This window comes from Eptatretus burgeri, chromosome 4 (genome assembly GCF_056783735.1).
Source record: "Eptatretus burgeri isolate ZD-2024b chromosome 4, Ebu_testis_v1, whole genome shotgun sequence".
NCBI classification, from domain to species: domain Eukaryota; kingdom Metazoa; phylum Chordata; class Myxini; order Myxiniformes; family Myxinidae; genus Eptatretus; species Eptatretus burgeri.
This window is the reverse complement of record NC_140964.1, coordinates 24031331-24042230: the sequence shown is the minus strand read 5'-3', so window position 1 is coordinate 24042230 and position 10900 is coordinate 24031331. Positions and strand designations below refer to the sequence as shown.

General features: G+C 42.4%; 1 long non-coding RNA gene across 12 annotated transcripts in view; it reads right to left on the bottom strand.

Annotated features, from left to right (window-relative positions):
- The window catches only part of LOC147027631 (uncharacterized), a 170880-nt gene that overhangs the window by 87281 nt on the left and 72699 nt on the right, over window positions 1–10900 (bottom strand). For 6 of the 12 annotated variants that reach the window (XR_015057145.1, XR_015057148.1, XR_015057146.1 and 3 more), the window contains 2 exons: window positions 5767–5845; window positions 3882–3946 (listed from right to left, as the gene is read on the bottom strand). This is a non-coding gene — a long non-coding RNA (uncharacterized LOC147027631). Of the gene's footprint in view, window positions 2436–3881; window positions 3947–3967; window positions 5441–5766; window positions 5846–10900 lie in introns of those variants that run through there. The other 6 variants (XR_015057150.1, XR_015057144.1, XR_015057153.1 and 3 more) reach the window with 4 other exon arrangements.

Genomic DNA, 10900 nt, shown 5'->3' with positions numbered 1-10900 from the left:
ATTTGTTCATGGTGTCAACAATAGCTCACAGACTCTTCATGAAGGACACCATGGGTTACTTATCATCCACCAACTAATGCCAGCAGATGGAATACTCGTTCAATATCCATCCGAGAATGGCACACACACATTGATGAATCACCCTGCCTGTGAAACACCATGATAACAGTTTATAGCTGGGTTGGGATTCAAACGATTCAAACCCAGACCTGTCAGCTGGGAGGTGAGTGTGCATACCTATAGGCTTTCTCGCAAGGCTTTGAATACTGGAATACAAATTGTCTTGCTAGCACTTCTAAAAACACCTTCAGTTTAGCAGTACTTTGGCAAAATTGTTCACCTTCTCGACCAATCAAATCTGCTGTTTGGGCTCTCAAGGCAGAAGAGGTTCTGCCAAAATGGCAGCACCTGGTGATGTAACGACTGAGCTCACTTTGTCCAAATAAAAAGGGATGGATTAAACCTTCCCATTTCCTTTTTCTCAAGACTGTGTGTGGTAAGGTATTTTATGAACTGTCTAGCTCCTTTGGTTTTGGAGCAGAGCACAAACCCAGTTGATGTCACTTCCGGTCTGTGCTCCCATCGAAAAAGCTATACAAATTGCCAGTATCACTGAGTTACTCCCCATTGCTCTGGGAGGATTGAGAAACGTCTCATTTTGACCAAGGGTTTTGGAATGCTATTATTATTTTATGTTGAAATTATGAATGTTTTTCGCAAAATCTTTTCCATCTTCCTTTGAATGAACGATCATAATATTTATTGCATTCAAGATGTATCATTGGCCTTTTCAATGATGTTTTTCGTCCACATAAACTTTATCCTTGTATAACGTGTGCAAAGAGTTTCTGATTGTTTTGCTGCACTGACGTCTGACATTTTGGATAGCTCACAAAGTATATCAACAATCCAATGTGTATGAATCTAAAACAAATGTTCATACTGTACAATGAAACTCACATATGTCCCTCAATTTTGAGTTCACCTGCCTCACCCCGATAGCAAATGTCATCCACTAATTCTTTCAAGGAACGAATCACTCTGTAATTGTGGTTACATGCTCAGCAGAGCCAGCTGCACATGTCCAATTGCGTTTTCATACCATTCATTGCCAGATTATAAAGTTCTGATTTCTCCAATTTATGCATTGACCGAACCATGTTATATTTTTGGTGAGACAGTTACAGTTAGACATGGACAGAAATATTTCAGGCCATGACTACATCCACCTTTATGAGCTTTTCTTTTTCCCCCTCTTTTTTGTATTGACATTTTAAAATATTGCTGCTACTGCAACCAACTACAGCAAAGTCGAACTGGATTTTTATTTGAACCAAGTTGAAGACAGTAGAGGTTTGAAGCAAGCTTGTAGATATCTTTTGGGAGGCATGTGTCAATGCAATGAGCAAATCTGTGAAAATATGAAGTGAACAAAGTTTTCCTTCCGTGACGAGTCAATGCAAGTCCCCAAAACTTATTGCAAATAAAAGTGACTTATATTTGGGATCCAGGGCTGACAGGATGTGTCGAAGTACACAAACTGGCCTCTAAGCTGCCCAGCCTGAGTTTGAATCCCAACCCAGCTATAAACTGTCATCCCAATGTTTCACAGGCAGGGTGATTCATCAATGCATGTTCCATCCCTCGCACGGATGTTAAACTGGGCGTACCATCTTGCGCATTAGTTGGTGGATGTTAAAGATTGCACCGTGTACTTTGCGAAGAGTAGGCAAGCTATCGCCAGCACCATGGCTAAATTTCCAATGCCTGCCCTAAATACTGCTGGGAAGGCATTGGAAAACCACCCAGTATAACCCTTGCTCAGGAAGCTGCTTCGGTGGCACTGACACGATGAAGAGTATGGTACATCAAAAAGAGAGAGGGAGAGAGATTTTGGATCTAAGATGGTGTTGTCCTCCTCAACCTAATTCACCAAATTTGGCAACCATGGTGACTACTCGCTGTTCATCTCGATGAAAGAGCCATTTGGCAGCCGTCATTTTGAGGATGAGTAGACCCTGACACAGTGGGTGCAAGACTTTCCATAGATGTGGTTCAATGAAAACATCTATGCGTTTGCACACAGCCAATGGCTTCATGTGCATGACGATGCTATTAAAATGCATGTAAAATGGTCCATCTCACTTCTGTGTTAATAATCGTGCACATTGGAGAGTGTGCGGAATGTTTGGATTGCACATATGGTCTCTTCCCCTCTTTTTAATTCCTTCACTCCCATTTGGACGACACTCCCAGTTTGCCAGGTTCTGGCCCAGCTGCCTGCCGGAAAGGCAAATGGGTGCGGTGCACTTTCACTGCCGTGGAACTCTGGCTGTACGGTCGGTGCATCAGCAACAAACAACCATCTCTTTTCTCTCCTATGGCTGCCAACACACCAAAAAATCTGCAGTCTGCACCAATGATTTGAGCAGTTCCTGATGAGAGGTGAAAGAAATGGCAGTGGGAGATTAGCAGGGGCTTAAGCATTATGACCAGCAAATTGAAACCGACTGTGTTTTGAGTCTACACAGACATTGTTGCCATCACAGCAACTCATTGAGTGTAGCAAACTGCAGATGAAAGAGACTTCCACATGACAAAATAGGCAGTGATAGGCAAGAATAGTGCAAGTAAGTGAATAGGCATCCAATGTATGAACCACCAAAGACAATAGCAGATTGATCAAGCACATCAGTTTCAAAAAGTGCTCCTCAAGACAGATCTGTTAACTGTAGTTGCAACCAAGAACAGCTTTAGTGGTGCAAATATTTTCTTGAAGTGACCGTCGAATGGGATTTCCAAGTGGTCACGGTATTTCTACCTGGACATTTTCCTCTCGTGGCCACTTTCCAAAAGGTATTTCTACCACACTGATGACTGCTCGGATTGTAATGGATGCTCTCCATGTCATGTGCTCACTATGACAATGTAATGATTCCTGATTGAATCTGAACAGACTAATACTGATTTCTAACACCTTCCTTGAACAACACAATTTCTGGACCTCATTCAGTTTGGGGATGCCACATGCATGAATGGGAACATGCCATAGGAACACAATCAATTTTTTATCAACTGGTGTGCTCGGTTTAATTAAGGACAACATTGCTTGAGGTTAAACGAGGTCATTAACAAACGGATGTAGACAACTTACAATTCGTCTTGTTTGTCTCTGAACCTTATGATGACCCAATTCTGACATGATGCAGCAAAGGTAAGATGCTTACCTTTGAGCTGTCTCTCGTCTGTTTGGGATTCTCGACCTGATTCTCAACGACCAGACTGGAGCTTCACAAGCACGGAGTTGCATCAAAATAATGTGCACCTTCCATTGGATGGGATGTTGAGCTCGGTACTCCTCAGCTATAATTGATCATTACTCGTTACCGATCACAGTGTGTCTTTCAAAGAAGAGTCGATGAGTTATTGCCTCGACGAATTCTGAATGACTGACCTAACCAATAGGAGGTACTGTGCCAGAGGCAGGGACACACTCCCAAATATGATACAACAAACAACCAGGTGCTGTTCAGGAATGAATAATTACCCAACAATTCGTAAATTAGATGTTTTGTTTCTCTATCCATACCTTACTTAGGAAGCTTCTTGGGATAGGTAATTGACCTTTTTATGTGAGGGATGAAGGTTGGGCTGAAGAAAATGGAGTGGAAGGGGGTTGGGGGGGGGAGGATAATGCGATTTAAGAAAGCCTTTACCAAAACAAAGCTGACCTCATCCAGGAAGTGTCGGGTCTAACTCTGGGATTGTATAACCCAGCATTTTCTATAAGGAATTGTGTACCATGGAACATCAAAATCACCATTGATTTGCAGAAAAAAATTCACACCATTACACGTGTGGAATCTTATCCAACTAAATACCTGGTCAAGTGTAGCATTCTTGATCATGTACTCCTTTTTTGGTTTCATTAAGATTGTTGTCCTGTCTGCAACCACAAAGTCATGTTAAAGATACATCATCATATTTCTATTTGGAATTGACTTCAGAGTGAACAAATATCACAAATAATATATCTCTGCAAAGATCTAGTGTCTGTTTCTGTTCTATATCTGCTACAGCTGGCTGCCTAACTAGACTGTGCAAGATACATTCCCATTGGGAGATCAAATCAAATTGACATCATGATTAGCTTTTCCATGAGCCTGAACTTCTGTACAGAAAAAAGTGTCCCCATGTCCTTGTCTTTCCTGTGCTGATAATATGCGTACAAACCCCTTCGTGAGCATTACATACTGTGGAATAAAAATATAACCAACTACAGCTCGGTGTTGGCAGAAAAACCGAAACCTTTTACCAGTCGAGCATTCGACGTCATAATGCACTTTCATATATAGCACCGTGAAGTTTTCGACGTTGGCATAATATATAAATAGCATTTGCCTTAGGGCTCAAGCAGAGCATTCAAAAACCTTACATTTCCTGTCTGTTGGTAACTTGTAATCATAAATGTTCAAAAATACCCACAATTGCTCCGTGAATTCCCTAGGCTGGACCAAATCGCAAACAACTGGAACGTTTCATGTGATTACGTTGCTTTTGAATGTTCGACTCATGGTTCAAATCAAAGGCCTAACTTTAACATGTCAAACTTCTGTCCTCTATTGCTGCAGCCTCTGAAGCCCTTCTTTGGAGCAGGAACAAATGGTCTCTCTTAACCCAAAGCCCAAAGCTTTGACGTAAATCCTATAGGACTGATCAAACTGTTACCATAGCGCCGACCACCCATTGTGAAAATTTGCTAAATTTTAGTGGTGAATTTTAAATAATTCTCTTTTGAAATTTCTTCCTTCTTTTGAAGTTTTGTTTCCAGCCAGCTACACTATAGCAACCAATCATAAAGGCAGATTACTACTGCAATGACTGAAACGTGAGGTCAACTGTCAGACTACGTCATTAAGGAATATTAATTGTGCTATCATTGTTCAAAGTATAATCTTTTGTACAATTTTTTTTTTTTGAAAGGCTCAAATCATGTTAGGTGATTTGAATTCTTTAATCAAAGGTTTTATTTATTTATTTTTTGAGCAGATCAAGGATTTCAGGGAAAGTATCCCTCAAACTTTTATACAACTTCTACATCCCTAACCTTTGCCATCGAATAATGTAAATCTTCCTGTTCACAATCCTGAAACTCATTCCTTGAATGTCACTGATATATATCAGACCGAGAATCTCACTGTTGGGTCTCTCTATAAGACTGAAAACTCCATTACATTACAACATTCTCATAACCAACAAGATAAGCCGTCACTATGCCCTCATTGAGGGTTCATCAGTGAGTGAATGATGGGCCAAAGGTGTGCGTTCATTGCTCTGCCGAGGCCTGGAGCCGAGTGCCAGCCCACAGGGAATAGCAACAAGGGCTGCAAAATGGCACAGCTGAGTCCACAAACGAGCTGGTCATCCCTAACTGAGTGGCCTGTGGGATAACAAGAAAAGCACAGATCCAATCCACCCTGATGGTCTGAACACATGGTTGTGAGACGCCACTTGACACCACACTGTCACAGTGGTGGCGTCGGTACTCACACAGGCATAAATTCTGGCACTGGCAGAGATGACGATGAGGATCTTTTTTATGCTGTTTTTTTTTTGGGGGGGGGTGTGGGGGAGGTCATTTCACACCTTTCACCTGTGCCAGGTGCAGGATGGAAATTTCATTTTCTTGGCAGCAGGTAAGATGACAGATTTTTCTTTTTCAAGTTTGTGGTTAAATTTTAAACAGATGTATGGTAAAATTGTCACCTTGCATCTTGATATGAAAATAATCACCATTAATCGGTGACTGCCAGTAATCTATGTGGAGGCACCATGTCTTATCTGCCTGCAAAACACACATCAGATCTCACTTTCACATTTGTGGGTCAATGATTGGGTATGAGACATACATGTGACATCACACATTACTTTCAACCAATTTCATGAAGTTCACTGAAGTTTAGTTTGGTTTTAAATGAAGCTTGTTGTTGTTGTTCTTCTTCTTCTTCTTCTTCTTCTTCCATGTTCTTCTTTTTCCACGTTCTTGTGGGGTTGGCCCAAGTCTTTCACGAAATGGTTGGCCAAGTCTGACATTTGACTAAGGTTACGGCAGGAATTTGAAATTTGGACATGGTGCCGGCGATCGCTCATATCTTTTTTGTGAAGGACATGCATGGGATCTTTAATGCCCACCAATGAATACCAGCACATGGGACACCCCATTTAATGTCCATTCGAGAGAGGCGCACATACTGATGAATCACCTTGTCTGTCAAACACCGAGATGACCGTTTATACCTCGGCCAAGATTCAAACCCAGGCTAGACAGCTTAGAGGCAAGTGGGGAATCCCTTTTCTACCTGTAATGTGTCGTAGGTCTACAAGAGCTCCGCATGGTTATTGTTGTGGTTCTTTTTGGGGGTCGATTTTTGAAATGTGCACCCATTGGTCGGACATCTGCCGGACCCCACCCACAATTTGTTGCTTGACTCCACCCACCATGGCTCGAAGACAAAATAATGTAGACACCATTTTGGTTTTCTGGTGGGCCTAAGACATCAGGCCTGTCCTGTATGCATCTGCTGATGATACACTGCCTGGGTTTGTTGCGTCAGATTTCCGTTGGCTTTGTTTGGGTCGGGTGTTACGATGAGGGACCCCAAAAATCTAATCAATGTCGAATAAAAATTATTAGTTATGTTTAATGAAGCTTGTCAGCAGGCATGGAACGTGTCTTCCAAACAAAATACAGTTACATAATTTTTGAACGTCCCCATATTTGGGTTAAACAATCTGTGACTGTGAAAACTCAGCTCGTTCTGATATAACCATGCCGGCGGAGACTGACATGGATGAGAGGTGTCCTCGAGGTAATATTTTAATAGCGCCTTAAATGTCTTCCAATCACGCTGTTCATCTTTTAAGCCGCTGTCACACCTTGACGATTTAGCCAGCGTATGCCGATTTATGAAAAATTTGTCTAAAACGCTGGCACACGTTAAATACATCATGGGTACGTTTTGTATACGTTAAGACCACGCTGAAAAACACTGCCATAAGTCGTAGTATGCTGGCTTTAAACGTTGTACTTTTGGGTTGTCCTAAAATTTTTGCATGCTTGAAATTTTACGACGTATGCCGGCGTATGACTTACACGTTCCGCTACGCTGGCCATAAGTTGTAGGCACGTTATGCGATCGTTCACACACGTCGACACACGTTACTTGTAAGTTACTCAAAAGTCGAAACACGTCGAGGTAATGTTTAGCGTACCCGAAACTTATTTCTAACCTATGAGTAACGTTTTGTAAGCACGCTACACGAACGTTGTTCACACTTCGCAACACGTTACTTGAAAAAGACATAGACGTATTCGACGTCTTCAGGACGACAACAGAACTTAATGAACACGTTTCTAACTTACAGATACCGTATAATGGCGTATTGGCAGCGTTTAGGAGAATTGGTATATAAAAAGGGGCTTCACAAGAGGAACCCGTCTTTTTTTAGACTTCCTAGTGAGTACATGTCCATGTCATTCCGAGAGATGGAGGATACGGCAACGCTGAGACGACAATACCTACCTGTCCTCGAACATCAACATGACCTCATCGAGTTGACACTGCACCAGTTGTGTGCCAATAGAGCCGGGAGAAGAAATCGTGAACGGAGGAGAAGGAACTGGGTCAGACCATGGATCGGGAGGCGACGCCATTACGGCATATATGACCAGCTCATGGTGGAACTCTGGAACGAGGACCATGCATCCTTCATCAACTTCCTGCGAATGCCCCCAGCGATGTTCGACGAGCTGCTAGCCAGAGTGGGTCCAAGGATAACCAAGCATTATTATTAAATCATTTCAATAGTCCAGTGGAAGCGATTTAACTCGTTCAATGGAAACGATTTCAATTGCTGAGCACCAGCGTCCTAAAACAATAGGCGAGTGACAGGCATTTATTTAAATCGTTCAGTGTAAATCATTTCAATAGTCGAGTGGAAGCGATTTAACTCATTCAATGGAAACGATTTCAATTGCCGAGCACCAGGGTCCAAAAACAATAGGCGAGTGACAGGCATTTATTAAAAGTGAAGTTGCAGCCGATGAATCGAAAACCTCACGTAATCGTCGACGATACGCTGCCACGCTATGCATACGTTAGACTATCGTTGGGCATAGGTTGTGGACGCCTAAAACACGCTAATCAATCGTTGGTATAACTTATGTATAAGTTATCGAAGCGTTCTGTGTTCATTACAAGTACATTATGCATTTGTCCAAGTCGTTTTGAATACTTTTCAAACTGAAACAAAAAAATAGTTCATCGTGGGAATGAGAAAAAAAAATTAGCCGAAAAGAACATCGAACAATGGTGCAAAGTAGTCTCCTATTCGTAGACGCAACGAGGATCCATCATCACACTCACCTACTACGACTGACATGGACATACTACTACTACCACTACTACTACTACTGACATGCTCACCTACTACTACTACTACTACTGATACTACTGACATTGACATCTACTCAACATCGAGTCTGGAACACTGACGGGTTCCTCCTGTGAAGCCCATTTGTATATACAAATTCCCCTAAACGCTGCCAATACGCCATTATATGGTATATGTAAGTTAGAAACACGTTCAGTAAGTTCTGTGGTCGTCCGGAAGACGTCAATCAAATTTGTCTGCAAACGACAATGTGCGTTTGAGATACGTTACGCATTTGTTCAAAGCACGCTACTCATAGGTTCAAAGCACGTTACTCATAGGTTCAAAGCACGTTAATCATAGGTTAAAAATTAAGTTTCGGGTATGCTAAACATTACCTTGACGTGTTTCGACTTATGAGTAACTTACAGGTAACGTGTGTCCAATGTGTGTCAACGATCGCGGAGCGTGCAGAGAACTTATGCCAGCGTATGCGGAACTTGTGAGCCATACGTCGAGTACGTCGTAAAATTTTCAGCATGCTTGAAATTTTACGACGTACTCGACGTACCACGAAATATGACAGCGTACTTCATCGTTTTTCAGCGTACTCCTAACATATACACAATTACCCATACCGTATTCAACATATGCCAGCGTATTACACACATTTTTTCATCGGTCGGCATACACTGGCAAAATCGTCAAGGTGTGACTGCGATGTTGACACTTCCAATTTTCAGGTGGTTATGATTTAAATCGGCGTGCGGCAGGTTTTTAACAGGCTATGCCACGAGTTCGTCAGCGATACGTGCAGCACGCTATGCCTAAGTTAAACTATCGTTGGGCATAGGTTGTGAACGCCGACAACAGGCTAAGCATTCGTTGGTATAAGTTATCTACAACACAACGAAACGTTCTTTGCCCGTTACTAATATGTTATGCATACGACAAACACGTTATGAATACGACCAAAACTTAAAAAAAAAAACTCAAAACTTCAGCGTACGCCAACGTTTTACATACATTTTTATACGTTGCCATTGCTGGTTAAAACGTCAAGGTGTGACAGCGCCTTTAAGAGTGTTTTAAATGCACATTTCCAAATGGGCCCATTACCGGATTTTGTTGCAGGTTGTGACCACAGTGCGGTCATTCTTGTTCATTTAAGGAAGTCAAATGAAACATCATTAACTAGAGAGTTCAAAGAATATGATACCCCATGCAGTGTTCAAGGAATATACTTCAATTTTAATAAAATAATGATTTAACACGTTGGCTACCGACTACGAGTATACTCACAGTGCTGGGAGTACCAGATTCTGCCACTGCGAATATTGTCATACAAAAGATTATGCTATTGTATTGTAAACAGAATATGCTCCCGTGCCAGAAAACAAAACATTCGAAGGACGGCACACACACACTGATTAATTCAACTTCAGTGAACATTCATGAGATGTCAGTTCGCTGAACATAAATCTATGTAATAATCGTGATCATCATTATCAGTCTCCATGAGAAGTTTTGCAACTTCATCTGTATCCATACATGCCATTTTGAAGGGTAATGACAAATAACAAAAAAAGAAAAAACACGTGTGACTCAGGGCACAATCTCCCATGAACAATGACGTAATACCAATGTTGATTCAGTGCTAAAAATGGTCCGACAAGATAATTCGTACCTGGCGTATGGAATTGAAACTTTTTTTTTGTATACCTTGTCGAGTCTCGGATGAGAGCCAACACACAATGCACAGCAAGGGGGGCATGAGACAAGAGGGGCGAAAGTGGGAATGCCAAAACGGTGGGGAACAGAGACAATAGGAGATCTGTGGAAGGGAGAGGGATGGGGTGGAGAACACGGGGTATACACGATGGACATGACAGGGACTTTCAGGAAGGAAAGCAGGGAATTTGAAGGAGGTGGGTTTGGGTGGATTATCGGGGGTAGAAAAGATCAAGGATTTGGATGAGGGATGATAAGAGGAGGTGGTGAACAGCTGTTTTGAAGGCCTGGAGGGAAGAATGGGAATGAATAGAGTGAGGGAGTTTATTCCAAAGGCGGGGAAAAGAGGAATGAAAGAGTGAAGGTGAGCAGTGATTTGTGATTGTGGTAGTTTTACCAGAAGGGGGTTGTTGGTGGATTTTGAGCAACCTGAGGAAATATTCTGGGGACAAATCACAGACACAGCAGTGGGGGGGGGGGAGGGAGGGAGACCGGAGAGGAGACGGGAGAAGACAGAAAGACCACTGATCTGCCTGTGCTGAGAGAGTGAGAGGCCCAAAGACTCAGCCTCATCGCGGGAGATGCCAATGATCTGAAATGCCTTGGTTTCCAGAGTGTGAAGCCGAGGAAGTTGGGAGGCAGGAGCACCAGCAAGGCGGGGGGTGGGGGTAGGGGGGGAAGTAGTACTCCATCAGGCTGTAGACGAAAGCTTTTTATATGGTCAGGAGCTCAGGTG